Below are 23,597 nucleotides of genomic sequence, written 5' to 3' on the forward strand. Positions count from 1 at the left end.
CTGTTCCTATGCCTACTTTACTATGAGAATCTGTACTGTTCTTATGCCTACTTTACTATGAGAATCTGTACTGTTCCTATGCCTACTTTACTATGAGAATATGTACTGTTCCTATGCCTACTTTATTATGAGAATATGAACTGTTCCATTGCCTACTTTACTATGAGAATATGTACTGTTCCTATGCCTACTTTACTATGAGAATATGTACTTTTCCATTGCCTACTTTACTATGAGAATATGTACTGTTCCTATGCCTACTTTACTATGAGAATCTGTACTGTTCCTATGCCTACTTTATTATGAGAATATGAACTGTTCCATTGCCTACTTTACTATGAGAATATGTACTGTTCCTATGCCTACTTTATTATGAGAATATGAACTGTTTCATTGCCTACTTTACTATGAGAATATGTACTTTTCCATTGCCTACTTTACTATGAGAATATGTACGGTTCATATGCCTACTTTACAATGAGAATATGTACTGTTCCTATGCCTACTTTATTATGAGAATATGAACTGTTCCATTGCCTACTTTACTATGAGAATATGTACTTTTCCACTGCCTACTTTACTATGAGAATATGTACTGTTCTTATGCCTTCTTTACTATGAGAATATGTACTGTTCCTATGCCTACTTTATTATGAGAATATGTACTGTTCCTATGCCTACTTTGCTATGAGAATATGTACTGTTCCTATGCCTACTTTATTATGAGAATATGTACTGTTCCATTGCCGTTACGGATCACTGCCATCTCACCTCTGTCTGCACCAGTTCGAGTCTCAGATTCAGCCAATGTAGATATGTGAGAAAGCATGCCAGTAGCTTCTCGTGGGTCGGTGGTTCTTTCCAGGCTTTTCCCGGGTTTCTTCCTCCACCATTAATACTGGCCGCCATATATGGCCTATCGTGTGCTGAAAAATGGCGTTAAACCCCACAACAACAACAACAACAACTGTTCCTATGCCTACTTTACTATGAGAATATGTACTGTTCCATTGCCTACTTTACTATGAGAATATGTACTGTTCCATTGCCTACTTTACTATGAGAATATGTACTGTTCCTATGCCTACTTTACTTTGAGAATGTGTACTGTTCCTATGCTTACTTTACTATGAGAATCTGTACTGTTCCTATGCCTACTTTACTATGAGAATATGTACTGTTCCTATGCCTACTTTATTATGAGAATATGAACTGTTCCATTGCCTACTTTACTATGAGAATATGTACTGTTCCTATGCCTACTTTACTATGAGAATATGTACTTTTCCATTGCCTACTTTACTATGAGAATATGTACTGTTCCTATGCCTACTTTACTATGAGAATCTGTACTGTTCCTATGCCTACTTTACTATGAGAATATGTACTGTTCCTATGCCTACTTTACTATGAGATTATGTACTGTTCCTATGCCTACTTTACTATGAGAATATGTAATGTTCCTATGCCTACTTTACTATGAGAATATGCACTGTTCCTATGCCTACTTTATTATGAGAATATGTACTGTTCCTATGCCTACTTTACTACGAGAATATGTACTGTTCCATTGCCGTTATGGATCACTGCCATTTCACGTCTGTCTGCGCCAGTTCGAGTCTCAGATTCAGCCAATGTAGATATGTGAGAAAGCATGCCAGTAGCTTCTCGTGGGTCGGTGGTTCTTTCCGGGGTTTTCCCGGTTTCTTCCTCCACCATTAATACTGGCCGCCATATATGGCCTATCGTGTGCTGAAAAATGGCGTTAAACCCCACAACAACAACAACTGTTCCTATGCCTACTTTACTATGAGAATATGTACTGTTCCATTGCCTACTTTACTATGAGAATATGTACTGTTCCTATGCCTACTTTACTATGAGAATATGCACTGTTCCTATGCCTACTTTATTATGAGAATATGTACTGTTCCTATGCCTACTTTACTACGAGAATATGTACTGTTCCATTGCCGTTACGGATCACTGCCATCTCACCTCTGTCTGCGCCAGTTCGAGTCTCAGATTCAGCCAATGTAGATATGTGAGAAAGCATGCCAGTAGCTTCTCGTGGGTCGGTGGTTCTTTCCGGGGTTTTCCCGGTTTCTTCCTCCACCATTAATACTGGCCGCCATATATGGCCTATCGTGTGCTGAAAAATGGCGTTAAACCCCACAACAACAACAACTGTTCCTATGCCTACTTTACTATGAGAATATGTACTGTTCCATTGCCTACTTTACTATGAGAATGTGTACTGTTCCTATGCCTACTTTACTATGAGAATATGTACTGTTCCTATGCCTACTTTACTATGAGAATATGTACTGTTCCATTGCCTACTTTACTATGAGAATATGTACTGTTCCTATGCCTACTTTATTATGAGAATATGTACTGTTCCTATGCCTACTTTACTATGAGAATATGTACTGTTCCTATGCCTACTTTACTATGAGAATATGTACTGTTCCTATGCCTACTTTATTATGAGAATATGTACTGTTCCATTGCCATTACGGATCACTGCCATCTCACCTCTGTCTGCGCCAGTTCGAGTCTCAGATTCAGCCAATGTAGATATGTGAGAAAGCATGCCAGTAGCTTCTCGTGGGTCGGTGGTTCTTTCCGGGGTTTTCCCGGTTTCTTCCTCCACCATTAATACTGGCCGCCATATATGGCCTATCGTGTGCTGAAAAATGGCGTTAAACCCCACAACAACAACAACAACAACTGTTCCTATGCCTACTTTACTATGAGAATATGTACTGTTCCATTGCCTACTTTACTATGAGAATATGTACTGTTCCATTGCCTACTTTACTATGAAAATATGTACTGTTCCTATGCCTACTTTACTATGAGAATATGTACTGTTCCTATGCCTACTTTACTATGAGAATATGTACTGTTCCATCGCCTACTTTACTATGAGAATATGAACTGTTCCTATGCCTACTTTACTATGAGAATATGTACTGTTCCTATGCCTACTTTACTATGAGAATATGTACTGTTCCATCGCCTACTTTACTATGAGAATATGAACTGTTCCTATGCCTACTTTACTATGAGAATATGTACTGTTCCTATGCCTACTTTACTATGAGAATATGTACTGTTCCATCGCCTACTTTACTATGAGAATATGAACTGTTCCTATGCCTACTTTACTATGAAAATATGTACTGTTCCTATGCCTACTTTACTATGAGAATATGTACTGTTCCTATGCCTACTTTACTATGAGAATATGTACTGTTCCATCGCCTACTTTACTATGAGAATATGAACTGTTCCTATGCCTACTTTACTATGAGAATATGTACTGTTCCATTGCCTACTTTACTATGAGAATATGTACTGTTCCATTGCCTACTTTACTATGAGAATATGAACTGTTCAATTGCCTACTTTACTATGAGAATATGTACTGTTCATATGCCTACTTTAGTATGAGAATATGTACTGTTCCATCGTCGATGTCCCATATGTGTAATCATGTCATGCTGAACTGAATTCTACAACTTGACAAATATTCAGTATGCTATATTGATTAGAGTACATGCCACAATCATACCAAATCTATATGCATATCCATGACATACCAAAGTTGCATACATATCTATGGCATGCCAAATTTACTTACATATCCCCAACAAGCCAAATGAATATGCATATCTCCAACAGTCCAAGTGAATATGCATATTCCTGACATACCAAATTTGCGTACCCATGACATGCCAAAGTTACATACATATCCATGACATGCCAAATTGATATGAATATCCACATCATGCCAAATTCATGTGCATATGCATGATGTGCCAAATTTACATGCATATTCAAGGCATGCAAATTTACATGCATATGCATGACAAGCCAAATTTACATACATATCCAGGATATGCCAAATTTACAGGAACATCCATGATATGCCAATTTACAGGCATATCTTTATATGGCAAATTTACATGCATATCCGAGACATGCACAATTTATATGCATATGCATGACAGGCCAAATTTCTTGTTTGGCTAAATAACACAAAACATGGTTTGGTCTCACTACTTTAATGGCTAGATTACAACTGACTGAAAATAGAGAAAACACACGCACGCTAGTTTCTCACACTAATGTTAGAGCCTGGAGCTGACATCAGGTTAGGCCGATCAATATCAGACCTTCACCCGTGATGATGTTGATTTTCAGGTAAGGGCTGATACCACCTATTCATTAAAAGCTGCAATTATCTGCATGCAAATATGGCTGCACACATCGGTTTATATTTTATACACATACTGTTGTTTCTCATGGCTGTGCAGCTACCATCAGCGGAAGGGTTCTTTTGGTGACATGTACATTATATATCCAGAGCATATCATATGTTTGGTGACTTGTAAATCCACCTGGAATAGCACAACTCTCTGTCCTGTGGCCATTTTGAATTTTCCACTTGATATGGCTGTTACCAATTACCAGCATGTGTCTAAAGGGTAGGCATGTTTGTTCTGGAAACTCTGGTGACTAGTAACTGTCAGACCATTTGTAGCAGCAGAATGTTAATACGGAATGTTAATACCATATATTACCACAACTCCCACTAAAACGAGTTTTATGCTTTTCTTCAAATTCAAATATTCTTAATGATATAAATCCAACTAACCGTATTCCAAAATTCACTTCTGATACCATGTTATGTGTTATGTTTTGCTCAGTAACACAAAACATGGTTCAGTCTAACTACTTTAATGGCTAGATTACAACTACGTCAAACAGAAACTGCATGCACATTATTTTCTCACACTACACACACACTAGTTTCTCATTCTAACGTTATCATAAGGCATCTAGGGTTACAACTTAGTGAACCAAAGACTTAAAAAATGGTACTAACAGCTGACTCGCTGGTGGCTCAGCCTTAAGAGGTTAGTGTTAGGACTGGTCAGCCTGGTGTCAGGATAATGTGACTGGGTGGGACATGATGCTACATGTCTGCGGCATGATGCCCCAGTGCTAGACATCACTATAAACTGCCACACTGCAGGTATCTTAGCGATATGACTCAAAATTTTTCAAAGCTAAGTTAAAAATCCAAATCACACAGACACACACAACTGAGTGAGAGCCTGGCGTTAAGCTCAGGTGACCTGTAACTGTCAGATCTTCTGTAACAACATAATATTAATATAATATATTACCACATAATGTTTTGCTAAATAACACATGCTATCCATGAAATGCCAAATTTACATGCATATCCGTTGTATGTCAAATTTGCATGCATACCGACATTTCTGCTGTAGTTTAGCTGCATCACTTTCATATCAAATTTTAAGATGCTACAACAGTACAATGTTTTAAACAACAGCTGTTCATATTTATAAAATTTACTAATGTAGTTCATCATAAATTGGCTGCTTTTATACAAGAAAAATATAACTGTGTTTGTAAAGTACCCATGTATCTACTTCAGAACCATCAAATTCTGTTTTTCAAGTACTAAACCCCAACACAAATAAATCTTTAGGTAGCTGCATGAGTATCGTTAGTGTGGTCTTATCTTTTAATGTCCTGAATTGTCCTGGTGAAATAAACTAGAATTTCTACTAAGTGTCTTTAGAATAATAATGTACCTCTCACCATTTCTCTGGACTGTTTTTTTTCCCAACCTAATAGATATGCGTTAATTTGATGCTTTTTAGCATGCAAGAATCATTACAAGCTGCAATTATTTGCATTTAGGATTCACACACACGCACAAACACACACACACACAAACACACACACTCACACACACAATTCTGTTGAAGTGTTTTAAATTCTGTCATCCACAGCTGTTCGTAAGTTGTAAAACAAAAACAATTTTTGTTAAACAGCATATTAACTAGAAAGTCAGGGCCCCCAGCGGCCGAGATGTCTAAAGCGCTCTCCGTTACGGATCACTGCCATCTCACCTCTGTCTGCGTGGGTTTGAGTCTAGGATTCGGCTAATGTGGGTATGTGAGAAAGCTTGCCAGTAGCTTCTTGTGGGTCGGTGGTTCTTCCCGAGGTTTTCCCGGGTTCTTCCTCCATCATTAATACTTGCCGCCATGCATAGCCTATGGTGTGCTGAAAAATGGCATTAAACCCCACAACAACAACAACAACGACCTAGAAAGTCTGTCAATCAAAGCCATGTTTTTCTCAGAACTCGTTTTCTTCTCTGATATATGAATTCTACATATGACCCTCATGAGGTAACCTTTAAGAAAAGCTTATATTTGTACACAAGGTTCTAATAAACAATTGGTGACATCAGCTACAGTGTCAGGTTTCTGAAAATGATTTTTCAAGGCTTTGTTTTTTTCTTACTCTCTCTTATATATATATATATATATATATATATATATATATATATATATATATATATATATATAACATTTATGAATAAGTAGAGATAAAGTAAAGTTTTATTAATATTTTTATCATGTATAATGCACACTTATTAAAGATATAGAAAATAAATATATAAATAAATTTTTAAAAAATAATATATCTATATATATCTTTTGTTTAAAAAAATTTAAATTTTTTAAAATTGTTTTTACATTTTTAAAAAAATTATTTGTAGATTTATTTTCTATATCTTTACTAAGTGTGCATTATACATGATAAAAATATTAATAAAACTTTATCTCTATTTAGTCATAAATTTTCGAGATAGTTATCAATAGAGATATATGTATTTTAAGATCCAGATTTTTGTATTTTTATGTATTAAAATATCATTAATCTGTGCCGTATATGCATATCTCCATGTCAATTATTCGTTAAAGTGTAAGACAATTAGGTTAAAAATGTAATCTATGACATCATCTTGTTTATGTCATATTGTTTATTTCATTGATCACTTAGAAATAACATTTAATGACGTAAGCAAAGATATTGAATTCAGTTGGAATTCAGTCTGATGAAGCATTAAAGTGAAACCGGTCACATATTCTATGTGTTGGTGTTGTTTATTTTATATATATATATATATATATATATATATATATATATATATATACATATACACATTACTTGTTAATCAACCAATTTTGCATGTAGTCATGACATCAATGGTACAATATTTAAACTTTAAAATGCAATGTACATGTACAGCTATATTTAGTACTTACAGGGTTTGACATGATCATACTGTGGCATAGCTAGGATATTTGGGCCCCTACACAGGCCCCTATGCACAGCTTATCAATGGGACCCTGCCTAATCTATAGTGTAAAGATTAATTTGTGGGACCCTGTGCTTTGCATACTGTTACTATATGGTAGCTTGGCCCCTGTGCTTGTATGTAATCATAACATATACACACACACATATTCTAGATTAAAACATAGTAAACATATATTTGTAGATCTGGAGCTAATAGTAAAGTGGGGGCACGGGGGAATCCAAGTTCAGTATCTCAATCTGTCCAAGATTTAACATGATCAGAAAGAAATTTGTGAAGTGCACACTCAAAATAATAGTATTGGTGTGATATCCCACAGCACAAGTGCAGAATGTATATAAAACAAATCTTGTAATGCATGTAATTAGATTGGCTCATTTTATTATCCAAGTAATATTAGTGGCATTGTAATTCCCCAAAATAGTAAAACCATAATCAAACCCCAATGTTACAAACATAATCAAACCCCCAATCTGGTAGAACCATAATCAAACCCCCAATATGGCACAACCATAATCAAACCCCCAATATGGCACAACCATAATCAAACCCCCAATATGGCACAACCATAATCAAACCCCCAATATGGTTCAACCATAATCAAACCTCCAATATCGTACGGCCATAATCAAACCTCCAATATCGTACGGCCATAATCAAACCTCCAATACGGTGCAACCATAATCAAACCTCCAATATCGTACGGCCATAATCAAACCTCCAATATCGTACGGCCATAATCAAACCCCCAATATGGTGCAACCATAATCAAACCCCCAATATGGTTCAACCATAATCAAACCCCCAATATGGCACAACAATAATCAAACCCCCAATATGGTTCAACCATAATCAAACCCCCAATATGGTTCAACCATAATCAAACCTCCAATACGGTGCAACCATAATCAAACCTCCAATATCGTACGGCCATAATCAAACCTCCAATATCGTACGGCCATAATCAAACCCCCAATATGGTGCAACCATAATCAAACCCCCAATATGGTTCAACCATAATCAAACCTCCAATATGGTGCAACCATAATCAAACCTCCAATATCGTACGGCGATAATCAAACCCCCAATATGGTTCAACCATAATCAAACCTCCAATACGGTGCAACCATAATCAAACCTCCAATATCGTACGGCCATAATCAAACCTCCAATATCGTACGGCCATAATCAAACCCCCAATATGGTACAACCATAATCTAACCTCCAATATGGTTCAACCATAATCAAACCCCCAATATGGTTCAACCATAATCAAACCCCCAATATGGTTCAACCATAATCTAACCTCCAATACGGTGCAACCATAATCAAACCTCCAATATCGTACGGCCATAATCAAACCTCCAATATCGTACGGCCATAATCAAACCCCCAATATGGTGCAACCATAATCAAACCCCCAATATGGTGCAACCATAATCAAACCCCCAATATGGTGCAACCATAATCAAACCTCCAATATGGTGCAACCATAATCAAACCCACAATATGGTACAACCACAATCAAACCCCCAATATGGTACAGCCATAATAAAACCCCCAATAAGGTATAAACATAATCAAACCCCAATATGGTACAACCATAATGAAGCCTCCAAAATGGTACAGCCATAATCAAGCCCCCCATATGGTACAACCATAATCAAAAGCAATATATATCCATTATAAAACTGTTTAATGTTGATTCAGGTCTTATTTAATTTAGTTTTGCTAACAAATTAACAACTTGTTTAAAGAGTGGCATGTTCAATTTCTTTTATTTTTACCTTTCACAATTAATAAGCATACCCTTGAAGGAGATGTACTTTCTGTTCTTATTTTTAACAGCCAATCTTCATTTGCTATAAATGTTGTGCTTATTAGAAATGACGTACAAGTATTATCTCTTGCAATCTAAACCCTTAATGATATGTCAGCCTGCAAAATAATATACAAACATTATGTTCCATGACTATATGCTGCTTTTATTTGCTACCATAATACATACTCTAATTTTAAACTAGGAAGCCATTTACTAAATTTTGCAAGTGAAATAAATTTAATAAATCACAGGGGTGAAATACAATAACTAGTTGTCTTGACACATCAGTAACACGGTAACCAAGAAATCTGAGCTATTTGCAGATGCTTGCATTGTGTAGTGATATTTATGGATGACATGCATGCAAACAAACCCAGCTGAAATCAGGAGGGGATATATGCTTAAAACAAGTAATAATGGATACATTTCATTGCGTTATGACTCCAGGTCCTAAAATGTGTAACTGAAAGAAGTTAAACCATTAAATTTAAACAAATCAACAAGTTTATTTCTCTAAAATATAAAGTATAAATTCAAGATAGTATTGTGAATTAATTTCTAAATAATTCTAAATATTCCATGTCAAATAATACAGATTGTTCCAAAAGAATTCCAATAGTCTTGAATGTCCTGATGTCTCATAATGATGCACATATCTTAGAATTAGTTCACAATAATTCCAAAGTAGTGTATCAAAGTCAATAAGAACTTGGAAATTCCAAGGAATAATTTCAGTAATTCCTCTTGAATTTTATCTCGAAAATAGTGTAAATTCTAATAAATAAGGATTCCAACAGAACCTTTAACAAAAATTGATTATTTATCAAATCATTATTTATACACCTTTTTAGTTTACTTATTTTATGCATAAACAAACACGTTGGTCATTTTTCTGTATTTAATAATGCCTGCCAGATGTGGTGTGAAACTTGAGGCAACAACCAATTTTTTATAAATTAAAATTTTTGTATTTTTATGTTCTAACTGTCTTTTAAACCCATTCATCCATTTTCTTTTATTTTTATGTTGAAACTTCCTTTTCTTATTTATTCCATACATTGCTATTAAAAACCAAGAGCATAAAGATTCCATTCTGATAGCAAAATAAAATTTATAAACTTTAACTGAAATTTATAATTCATGTGCAGATTTTCCAGTTTCAGTACCATAAACAGTAGTAAAACTTTATGGAGACATCTGATCTTATTTTGCATAAAATCCCAACATTTGTCATTCTGTGTTCCCCTTAAATAAAACAACCACATTTGTCATTCTATTTCTTTATACATTTTAAAATATTTCATGTTCAAACATAAAAGAATGTGAAGATTTCTAATGAAATAACAGTCTGACTGTATAGAAGACTGACCTTTAACTCTTGCTATGTAAACACTGTTCACAACTTACAACCATGGATAAAAGTTAAATGCAATATAAATTAAATACACACAACAATCAAGAGTGAAAAACTGTATTTTTACCCACAAGGCCAAACAAATAAATATGCTTGCTCCCAGTTGGTCAACCAAACCCTGTCTCTCAACACCAACCCAAGTACTGTATCCCCATGGTAGAAAGAAAATATAAATAAATAGAGTTTTAAAAAATCATATAATATAGCATATATATATATATATATATATAGAGAGAGAGAGAGAGAGAGAGAGAGAGAGAGAGAGAATCAATAACAGGAAAAGGAAACTAAACAAAAACTGCCAGAAGATTTTTTAAATATAATTCAGCTTTTACAATATCTATTGTTTGTGTACAATGCCTACTGTATGTTGAAATTCCAGAACTAAACATTACATTGTTACGATATTTTTTTGAAAAGAAGATTACTGAATGCAGAAATACACATATTTACTGTAATGTATTTGTGACTGGATATTTGCAGTGTTTGATTTGGAACAGTAGACTGTACAGAAGACCTAAACAAATCTCTGAGTTGGAATTGCATCACATATTTACCGCATAAATATACTGTGGTTGGACAAAATTCGTTGGTTGGGGAAAATGGTTTATATCTACAGTCTTCTGTGAACAAAGGTGAGTTTATTTACTTCAGTAAGTTCATGTTTGAACCAAGCTTGTATATAGGGTGCGTTCCACGCTACAGCTATACCCAGCCATCCATCCCAACCCTCATTATCATCCAAGCAATACCGGTAGTTTTACTTATCATTATTCTTGTCTTGGGGTTTATGCCATTTTTCATGTTATGATATGTTAGACATGAAATAACAAACCCCTGTGGGGGATAAATTGGCAATATTGAAACAGATAAGACCATTTCTCCCCAATTCCCTTTTGTGAGTCAATTCAATATATCAAGGCCGAAAATGTTCAATGAAAACAAAAAATTCCAGCAGACGGAGTTAAAAAAGCTTTCCCACGATCTCAGCCAAACAGTAAAGAGAATACTGCACAATAATTTCAAGGGCTTATTTGGACCAATCAGAATCGCATAAAGTGATATGTTCACATGTATAATATCAAAAATATTAAACTGCACACACTATAGGCAAAGTATACAGACTATGTGATAAATATCAATAATGATAATAAATTATATATACTTTTTTAATTAAAAAAATACCTACCTACCCTAATCTTAGAAAAAGTGCAATAGGAAGCAATTTATCGCCTAACACTGATAAAAATTGTGAAAACATGGCAAATGCATTAAAAAACATTTTCCTCTCTCTCTCCCTCTCCCTCTCTCTCTCTCTCTCTCTCTCTCTATATATATATATATATGGTCTGAGGTTTTGCCTAGCATTTTCATGAAAATATTATCATAACGGCTTTGACACGCCCCCTCAAAATAAGAAAACATGCGTTTCATATTTTTCTTTTTTTCTTTATTTTTTCCCTGGAGGAAAAAGTGCCTTTTTTGTTTCTTTAGCCTGACCATTATACTTTTGTCGTTGGTCCCAGTCACAAGTCTAGACCAGTCTGTGTCATCTAGTTTGATACTCAAACAGCACAAAAAATAGTGGCATTATCGCAGTTAAAGATTTTAAGAATGATGAACATAATGTTTTCTTCAAGTTAAAAGAAACGACTGTTCAACTAATGCTCCTATAAGGCGCTCCTCTGAAAAATAAATTTTTGGTCCGTTTTTCATTGCCGACCCTAACAAGCCCCACCCCCCCAATTCCTGAAATTCGAGTTCTGCATCTAATTTAACCGGTTTTGCCCAGTACTTGGAGCACTTTGTACATTATATATACTAATGTTAGTACCCTAATTTTGAAACGAGTGTGACCTCTCCAGTGGCCTAGTGGTTTAGAGTCCACCTCAAATGCAAGAGGTTGTGGGTTTGAACCCTGACCGAATCATACCAAAGACTGACAAAATGTTGCTACCAGCTGCCTCACTTGGCATGCAGCATTAAGAGGTTAGTGTTAGGACTGGTCAGCCTGGTGTCAGCATAATGTGACTGGGTGGGGACATCATGCTACATGTCTGCGGCATGATGCCCCAGTGCTATGCATCACTATAAATTGGTATACTGCAGTCATCATAGCAATATGGCTAAAAAATTGTTAAAGCTCCGTGAAATATCCAAATCACACACACATTCACACACACAAAGAGTGCAATAGGAATAGGAAACATGCATATTTTGAGGTGGTGGGCATTGCATAATTAAACTAATCATCACCATCGATTCATCTGTTTACGGAGATTTATAAAGTTTTTTTTTTTACAATTCACCTATCAATCATACACATATGAATGAACGAGGCATCGATAAGAGCCTCTCTGTCTGTGTAATACTTTGTTTCATTAGTACGTCTTTAATTGCAAACAACTGTGAGCTCATTTGGCCCTCAATTTGCAAAGCTGATCAATGTCACTAGAAATAGAGCGCTTGTAGTTATTTTTTAATGTACTTAATTTAATAACCATTCTAGAGCACAAAATATAATGCTGACTTTAAACAGCTTTGTTATTTGTATAAGCATATAATAAAGTCTCTATTAAGAAATCAAGCTTTTAGAGGATTTACGGAAAGTTTAAATGAAGACACTGACTTTCAACAAGTTCTCTTTAATACGGCGTTAATCATCATTAACTAATTACACAATATTTAGGCCTATTGTGAAAACAAAATCTACATGCAATAATGCAAATCCATTTTGTTCCCATTGTGGCCAGATATGTACAAAGCATCACCTGAAGTAAATTTAAGAGATGAAAATCAAACTGTACAAATCCACCACAATTTAATCTTTCATGCTTGCATTGAAAATGTCAATTCGGTAGCCATTTACTTACATTACTTTGTACTCTTTCTGTCATCATTTCAGTCGAGTAATTAGGTCAGGTTTATAGATGGCTTTTAAAATTTCAAACTAACAATGCCACTAAATGGCAAGAGATATTAAGTGAACTAAACTAACTTTGTTAAAAATTAATAAAAGTTCAACATTTTATAAAACAAAATTAGCTTTTACATGAAAGAGAAACAACAATGAACAGGATGTAATGTGTTTATAACGTCTCTTTTATAAGGAAAAAAAAAACACTAAAGAATTTAGAAACAGACTATAGGCCACAAAATAATGTTGATAATCCCATAATAGTGGCAAACTGACATGTTATAGCGGATGATAAAATACGTGAGACAACTTGCAAAAATAGAAACTTGGATTAATATGCAATATTTTTCTACGGTAACCATTTCCATCTTCTAAATATTGTGTTTATTTGTATGATTTTAAAAGATAAATATTAAATAGATTTTTCTGGGATACAAGTTCAAGGTCATGGAGTGGGTTTTCATGCTGACATTTTGAAACCACATTTTCATGTGCATTTAAAGTACAAATGTGGGCCATTCTTGTAGTTTATGAGTATCACTTTCCTTAATTAAAGGACTCTCGTTCTTTCTTGATACAAACTGGATTTTCGACCACAAACAACACATGATCCAGTGTTTACAGAATGAACGTATCGTTGCGGATAATTAACCGATGCGCAGAATTACCCAACACAATGTCATATATAATGGTCAACATGTATAATGATTTTACAATAAATAAATTGTAGCAAGATTTTGAAATGATTATTTTAATAATTATTAAATTATATACAAATTTAGCTTGCTTATCTAAATTTTTAGGAACGATTTATGTTGCATTCCAATACTACAACCAATAATAATAATAATACCTAAATTGTGGATTTTTTTAATCTGATCCTACTGTTAATCTATATTGCTCATTTTTAAATGTTAATCCACTCTTGTGGAATCCAAAATGCCATCAAAATATAAATTAAACAAATTCAACAGTATAGAAACTTCCATTTTAGATGGCCGGAGTTTTTGTTTGTTTTATATTTGGACATTTATGTTAGGATGTGAGGTCCCTACACCCCAACTTGTCCAAATACCAAAAATGGGTTGTGAAGGGTCAGAGAAAACTCGGCTTACATTTCAGACATCATTCATAATAAAATGAAATAAAAAATTCCAATGCCCCCATAAACACAATAAAAGACAAATTGCTGTTTGTTCAAGGAGATAATACATTAATAATAATAATGATTTTTTTTCTTCAGTTTTTATTTTGTCCAATTTATTATATGCCAAAAATTTCATAATGTAGTCGGAATATTTCAAATTCACACTTTAGTAGTATTTAATTACATAAATTATTATTATTATTATTATTATTATTATTATTTTAGACGTCAAAAACACGTAATTACAAATTAAAATTAAAATCATAAAACGATATTTTAAAAACAGTGCAATTAGAAAATAAATATATATATCGAATAATGGTCAACATATATAGTAATTTTACAATCAAGAAATTAATCAATATTTTGAAATCAAATATATTAATAATAATTATTATTTATATACTAATTTAGCTTTCTTGTATAAATTTTAGGAACGATTTCTGCTGCATTTCAATACTACAGCCACTAATAATAATAATGATAAATAATAGTGATAATAATACCGCCTAGATAGCGGATTTTAAAACGTTAAATCAATTGTTAATCTACATTGCGTATTTTTAAATGTTAATCAATGCTCGCGGACTCTTACATTCCACCCTAATAGAAATCAAGCACATTCAAAAGCAGCGATTTCAGACAGTCCGAGCTTCCTCAGAAATTTCCCAATCTATTTTTTGTTGTTTTGTTCTTGTAATTTTTGGATGTTTATGTTGGCGTGTGGGGTCACTACACCCCAACATAAATGTCCAAACATCAAAAATGGGGAGCGAAGGGTCAGAGGAAACTGCTTTTATTTTAGACTGCATTCTACATAATGAAATGAAATTTTAAAAAGGTCCATGAAGAAAAACAAACAGTAAATGATATAATTCTACGTCTGTTCCTTAGGCACGACATAAAAAAAATAATAATAATAATAACAATAATAATAATTACTGTATAGATATTATTATTATTATTATTTGAATCTGTAGTTATTTATTTTTGTAATATTTTCACTTAATTTTGGAGCGGGGTAATTCTGAGAAGAGCGATAAATAACGTAATAATCGAGCAAAATTTCTATTTTAAAAAATAGCGCTCAATATGTAAACCGAATGCGTGAAATTATTTTAAAGCCCTGCCTTGCTTTATTTCTTAATTCAATTTTTCCGTTGACCATGAAGTTATTATCCGTCCTTTGTTGCGTCTATTTTGCCAATATATTCAGAAAATTCTCCCGATCTCAAACGGAGTGCCGAGATCCCTATCCACCGAACCAGTTCAATAAAAGACCCCGATAGGTAAGTTTATACTCTACTAGTCCGATAAATCCCCCCCCCCCAATCTTTGTTGATACTGATGGACGATAACTGGGTGAAGAGCTGATTTATCGGCCTAATACTCTACTTGCAAGGTATAATTAGAATTACAGTGGACTGCATATGCACGTGGAATCCGAAGATAATCTACATAACGACATGCTGCCTTTGTCTGCAATTACCTCACGTGTTTTAAAATTTGTATTCCATACAAAAACTTTAGAATGTGCCCCGCTTAGTGGCCATCCATTTAGTAAGTAGGCACAATTCTGGCAAAACTTTACCTCTCCATCCTTTTTACCCTCCCACCCCACCTGCGTACGTAAGCTTGATGTACACACACACGCACACACACACACACCAACGGCATATATTTAATCCACGCATAAACGATCAAGGATTAATAATATTAATGTGTTTCATAAAACAGTCAACCAACACTGAATGTCTGGCTGCATCAAAGAAAAAAGCAGCGTAACTTTAAAAAGTTTGTCTAGTGTCCGCTAAAATTCAAACGCCGACTGAACCCAGTCGAACAGGTAGCGTATTAGACAAATTATTATCGACGTTTCACCCCCCACCCCCACCCCCTATGCGTCAGTAGACCCACACACACAAACACACACACAAAATAAGCAAGCGTATGCATTTGGGTTAAACCCTCCTCCATGCGTACGTATTAAATGGACGCCCCCTTATGTCCAATCACGGTCGCCTCTGATCATTTCTATGTTTAATCCAGCCTGCCCATGCACACCATAATAATTATATATAGTTCCACTGGAAAGAAAATAAAAGATGGTCAGCTTACATTCAGACTCATAAAAACTTACTTGATTTTGAAATGCTGTCGCTGAAACTCAAATATTCGTGAGATGGTTTATCCGTATAAGCCATTTTTTTCCCCGTTAATCCGCTTTGACTTGCAGAAGAATGTTACAGGCGACTAAATATCTCTTGGCCAGTCTCGAAGTCTTCTTATCTGGGCTTGGTTAGGTTTCACGTATAATACAGGTAACAAGCCGAACTTTTTGTTCTTAACATCTCGGATTTAATCGGAAAATGATTTCTTCATATGTTATCACATTAATGAATTACATACCACATCAATGGAATCTATGTTACTGACCTTAATGGCGAGTAACTGTTTAAAGTCAGTGTTATAAAACAATCATCGGGCGACCAATATCATCAAATGGAACTTTCCTTTGGTTTACAGTCCTGCAAACTCGTGTATACGCTGCCCTACGAAGTAATAATATTTAAAGGAAGTCAAGCATTCAGCCGACCCAATTATGTCCAACACAAAGCCGCCGAATACACGTGTATTTTCTTTGTCGGTGCCCTCCATCATGAAGCAGTTAACAAGTAAAACACATCAAACATGGGATCACTACGCACTTATAGTGTGATTTTTTTTTTATAATAAAAAAATGACGTTAACCCTGTTGTTCCCATATTTATGACCTCTGACACAAATAAAACCTACTTCTGGTTCCAATAATAATAATAATAAGAGAACTCACAACCTACTAATGTACTTTCAGCCTCAGAAAGCCGAGTACTCACGAACATTTACGAGCAAATAATTATGAACACAATTTACTGACCTGAAAATAAATTCTAAACTCAGGATAGAGTGGTTATATCATTCTCCGTAAGGAAGATGGCACGCCAAAGCGAAACTGACCGCTCTTGTGATTAATCTGAATTATTTAAATATGTATAAAACTAAACTCATAAAAAGACAAACTAAATAATCCACACATTTTAATGTAAAAACATTTATAAATCAAATAAATATCATAATTAAAATGCATAATTTCCTTTTCATGGATTCAATTAAAAAAAAATTCATTTCAGGACGAGTAACAGAATTTATTTACCTTTCATGCTACTTGAAAATGATATTGTATACTCACACGAACCTAATAACGAAATTAATTAAATTACGTATATCTTACACCGCATTTGCGTAGAAATGTTACCATTATGATATGCAAATTGCATTGATAGGTACGTTTTGACTTTAGTACCTTTCGCAGGTCAAGGTAGGTTTAGACTTGGGTACTTTGTGAGTGTAATTCTCTGGCTAGAGCCGGTCTTTATGTATTGGAAAACTATACGAGGTGCTTTCTTTACACTCATTGGTCATAGGATGGACCATGTGTAAACCGCTTCATCAATTTATTTCAGGTCAAATCTCCACAGCGCAGCCTGCAACGGATCTGAATTCAATGTGATCAGAAAGATATATTCCGGAGAAAAAAAACAAACAGGTGTGAAATTCGTAATAAAATATGCTGTAAAAGTTCAGACCTGAAGGAGCACATACAGTTACAGGCAGCTGAAACGACATTCATGTCTGAAGTTTTTAATTAAATCATTTCTGGCTTGAAAGAGCACAAGAGATTACATGGTTATGAAAAGCCATTCAGTGTGAAGTTTGTGATGTAACGTTCCACAATGATAAAACCCATATGAGGGTAACTACTGGTGTGAAGTATGTACTAAAATGTTTTACAGGAGTTCAGACTTGAATGCCCACGTGATGATAGATATTGGAGGAAAACATCATTCATTTGTGACTTTTGTGATAAACTGTTTAGAGATAAATGCCACATTGAAGAAGCAGATGAGAACACATTTTTGAGGAAAACCATTCAAATGTGAGGTTGGTGATAAAATGTTTAGTGCAAGTGATGAGTTCTGGGTGCACTTCAAGATACATACTGGAGAAAAAACATTAAATTGAGAAGTTTGCAATATAGTGTTTAGTAGGCATTAAAAGTTGATGGAACACACAAGGTTACATATTGGAGAAAGTTCATTCAAATGTGAAGTTTGGTATGAAATGTGCAGCTATTATTCTAGCAAGAATAACACATGAGGTTACATACTGGAGAAAGGCCATTCGAATGTGAAGTTCGCTATGAAATGTGCAGCTATTGTTTTAATGTGAAAGAGCACAGGAGGGTACATACTGGAGACAAAACATTCTTCCAGTGTGAAGTTTATGACAAAATGTTTAGCCACAGTTTTAACATCAATGCTCACAAGAGGTTACATACTTGAGAAACAACATTCAAGTGTGAAACTTGCAATAAAATTTTCAGCGAGGTTACAACCTTGAATAGGCACATGTGGATACATACTGGAGAAAAACCGTTTAAGTGTAAAGTTTGTAATATAATGTTTAGCCAGAGTTCTAGTCTAAATATACATATAAAAATGCTTACTGAAGAAAAAACATTTATATGCAGTGTTTATGATAAAATGTTTAGATAGAGTTGTGATTCGATGAAACACATGGAGCAGCAGAGAGACTGAGCCCACCAACTATTTCGTCCAACAGGGCCATCTATCGAAAACTTTTCTGATAGAAGGTCTTATTTCACAAAATAAACCCTCTATTCAGAAACTATAATGACTAAATCCTCTTTTCTGGATAGAAGGGTTATTTCGACAAAGATAACTCACTATAAAAAATATTTCTTGACCGGGGTGACGTCGACGACGACGTTGGCGGCCCAGTCTCTCTGCTGCTAGCGATGTAAAATATTTTAGGATTTCTGTTGTGAATTAAACATTTAAGTTAACAATAATGGCCAACATCGGAGAAGCACATTCTGCTAGACTAGCTCGAGAGCGACTAGAAGCAATAAAAAATTTTCTTCCTGTGCGAGACAGTGCCAGAGAAAAATTACAAGCACGGCAGCAAGCACAAGTTGAATTTGCAACAGGTGCAGAAGAATTCTTTAAACCTGTTACAACAGCTACTGAGAAGGCTGCGGCGGTCACCAAAGAAGTTTTATTGGGAGATGAAAAGGGTATTCTTCCAGTGTTAAAACAAACCGCTGAGCAAATTGAAAAGATTGCTAGAAGAACCAAACAAACAAAAAAGATTTTACGAGATCTTCCAACTGATATAGCTGTAGCTCAACCTCCGCCCGTCGGCAAAGAAATACTTGAAGGTATTGGGCAAATTCGTGCTGAACTCGCGTCCAAACCAGTAAAGGAAAATATTGGACTGATTGCAAAATTTAGAGAAGGGTTTGTCAAAGATATTAAAAATACTCCAAGAGAAGAATTGCCCAGAAAAATATTAATTGGTATGTTTAATAAATCTAGTATCTTAAACCCCGGTTTTGAAAACGTGAATGATGATAATTGTATTAAATGGATATATCGTATATATAAAAACAAAAAACAAGCCAGAGATGATGATTTAGAATACAGAGGTCTCCTTGAAGAAGTAAAAAGAGTTTATAACGAACAGGTAAAACAACTAGAATCCTCCCAGCAGAAACCTTCTTCATCTTTACAACAACAACGGCAGAGGATAATAGATACTGACCTAGTCCCGTTAAGTGAATATGAGGTTGCATCTGAACAAAGTCCACGTCGTCAAAAATCCGAGCCAACTAGGTCGCCGATAATTGGTTTAACAACATCTCCTGAAAGTTTACCGCAAGATATTTTAACCCCAAGAATTGCAACAACTGGAAAGGGTTTAAATATTTGCCCTGATAATATCATCAATGATGTATCACGGCTAGAAGTTCTCATAGGAGGAAAACGAGCCGGAAATAACTCTCCGGAAATAATTAATGAAGCGGCTATCTGTCAGCGACTATTTCGCGGCGGCATCATGGATACTCACATCTATCGAGAACTTATTGATGAACTCGTCGATCGCGACTGAAGTCGCCGCGATTAGAGAAATAACTAATTAAATAAATGATAGTACACAATTCTCAACGTAGACCAGTCATGGTCAGAGTGGTAAATTCACGACTACCCGTATACAGGATGACTTATGGAAACGGATTCGGCGATGTTGTTACGGGTTTATTTGCGGGAATGGCACCTAAAGCAATACCGATCGCAAAACAATTAGGCATGAAAGCCATTGATGTTATTAAAGATAAAGCTATTGGCGCTGCTGGTAGCGCTGCCGGTAAAGCATTCACGCCGATCAAGGACAGACTAGCACGACTGATACGTAGAAAACCTCCACCGGTAAAATTACCAGCTACCGCAGACATGCCAGCGGATGTCAGTAAAGTAATAAACGAAGCCGCAAATCAAAAGCTAGCCGCGCTAGTCAACGAAATTCCTGAACAAATAAACACAAGTTTGGTCGCGGGAAGTGGTCTCCGTTTTAGACGATAACTTTTACAATAAAATGTTCAAACTGGAATCCGATACAGCATTCGAAGTAGACGAGCCAGTCTCTAAAAATGAATCAGTGCGTGATTATCAGTATTACTCTTATGACGCATGAGACCCAAACGGACGAAGACGAATTGAACTTCAGGTTCAGGATACAAGTAGATATTTCCTGCCCGCTGAAGCATTTATTGAGGTAGAAGGTGAAATTATAAAAACCGATGACACAGAATACGGACCCAATGTTAAAGTCGGTTTTGTCAACAACGGAATTATGGCCTTGTTTAGTAGCGCTATTTATATGATTGATGGAAAAAATATCGAATCGATTCAGAATGATGTCAGTAGTGAAAGGGGATAGATTAGCGTCAGTGGGAATTAGCATTACAGACCCCCTGGGAACGATTAGCGACAATGGAAATTTAACATGGAGAAAAATCGTGGGACAGTTTAGCGTCAAGGGAAATTAACATGGGAATAGGGGACTGTATAGCGTCAAAGGAATTTAAACAGGGTGGGACTTTATAGCGTCAAGGGAAATTAAACATGGGATATTTTTTTTTAAAAAATTATTTAAAAAAGGGGTAGGCAATTGAAAGGCTATCTCTTTTCGAGAAATATGGCTGGCCCTGAAAAGGGCCTTTGGGTTTATGTTAATATATTCATTAACATAAAGGGCACCGCATTGGCCTTCTTCTTGTCCTTAGGCTGCGTCTTACTGTTGGTCCGTAAATCAGCACTCTTTTCAGGCATCCTTGTCTTTCAACGTAGATCCTACGTATCCACAGGCTGGTGCTTGTCCTGTGGACAACGGTCCACTTGGATCGGACATACATGAGCATGTCCGTCCTAAACATCATGGAAGACACAAGGGTGGATGACTCAACTGTGGTCCACATCTTGAAGCGACGAGAACAGGTGAATCAATGCAGTGAACTGCGCTTATTTATAGGTAGAGGCAGGATTGAAACGGATTGAGTTCATTCACCAATCCGAACACGCGTTACAAAATTCAGTCAGCTCGCATCCAATCCGAAGAGAGCAGTCTGTGACGTCACGTGGTCTATATAGATTCGCTAGCGCTTGTGTGCAGTCAATCTATGCGACAATGATTCAACATGACGGAAACTCAGAAAACGATCCATTGGGGTGCACCAACAGGGGAGACCGCCCAAGGGAACCCGGACTTACTTTCAGAAGAGGTGAATTGGGATTTTGTCGATTTTCTCTTCTCGCAAGAATTTGTTCCGGAACCTTCGTTACCTTCTTCATTACCGCAAGTGGTGAATTTTAGACAGAGACAGAAAGAAGAATTGGAGAAATTTATACAACGACAAAAGGAAGCGGAACAAGCTTTTCTCCTACAGCAACAGCAGCAAGAAGAAGAGGTAAGAAAAAAACAAGAGCAAGAAGAAGTAGCAGCAAAGAAACAAGAGGGTGAAAATCAAATGGTCACGGTACTGTTGGACATTTTAGCGGAGTTAAGAAGTCTGAAACAAATGTATCAGACTTCTTTATCACGACCGAAGAGAATACGACCTTCCCGAGCTAAACACGTCAACCCTGTGACTAAGCCTACCGTACCACCCTTAGTGATTTCAACCCAATCATCATCATTACGCAGTCCAGAAGTAGGCCTTGGCCGTGGCAAAGGCTTAAGACAGTTAAAGTTGATTGCTTAAACTCACCCCTTCACCATGAAGAAAAAAGGCCCTTTTCAGGGCCACCCACATTTCTCGAAAAGAGATAGCCTTTCAATTTGCCAATAACTCAAAAAAAAAATTAAACAGCCCATTTTACCCTTATAGTACGTTTCTGTGTATGAGTGCGTGAGTGTACGTTTTTTTTTTAAAATCATAACTCAAAGACACTTACCTTGTATCATTAATTTATTCTTTTCTCCATTTTTTTTACAATCCAATTCACAATTCATAACAGAACACTTTAATTAAAAGTTCATTGACTTCTTCTGTCTGCTTGTTTAGTCTCTGTTTTTTAAATTTCTTCACCTTCTTTTCCACATTTCTTCCCTTCTTCTTTTCTTCTCCTGTTTCTTTGCCTCTTGTAAATAGAATTGTCTTCTTTCTTCCTCTGAAGAATCCCTCTCTTCTTCCTCTGAAGAATCCCTCTCTTCTTCTGAAGAATCCTTCTTTTCTTCTGATTCCTCTTGTTTCTTTTTTGGGCAATCTGGAGACCAATGTCCTTTTTCTTTACAATAATAACAGGTATCTTGACTTTTGTCTTTTTTAGCCCCTGTTTTTGTTCTTTTTTGACGGTCTGGACACTCTGAAGACCAATGCCCTTTCTTCTGACAGAAATAGCAAGTATCTTCACTTTTATCTCGAAAGGAAGGAGAGTAGTCCGTAGGCTGGTCTGAAGAGAATTTTCTAATGACCCCTCGCAAAGCTCTGACGAAACGTTCGATTTGGTTAGTCTCTTCCATCGTTGTGCTCGGCTTGAGAGTGAAATGAATAGTGAAAGAACAAGACACACACCCTTTTATATACGCTAGTCTGCCATGACTATAAATTAGTCTATGGTGTTTGAACTTGAGTCATTTGACGTTTTTCACTCAAGATGAAACGATCCTATTCATTTGAGA

This window comes from Sinohyriopsis cumingii, chromosome 12, assembly GCF_028554795.1.
Source record: "Sinohyriopsis cumingii isolate HCF-2022 chromosome 12, ASM2855479v2, whole genome shotgun sequence".
Lineage (NCBI taxonomy): Eukaryota > Metazoa > Mollusca > Bivalvia > Unionida > Unionidae > Sinohyriopsis > Sinohyriopsis cumingii.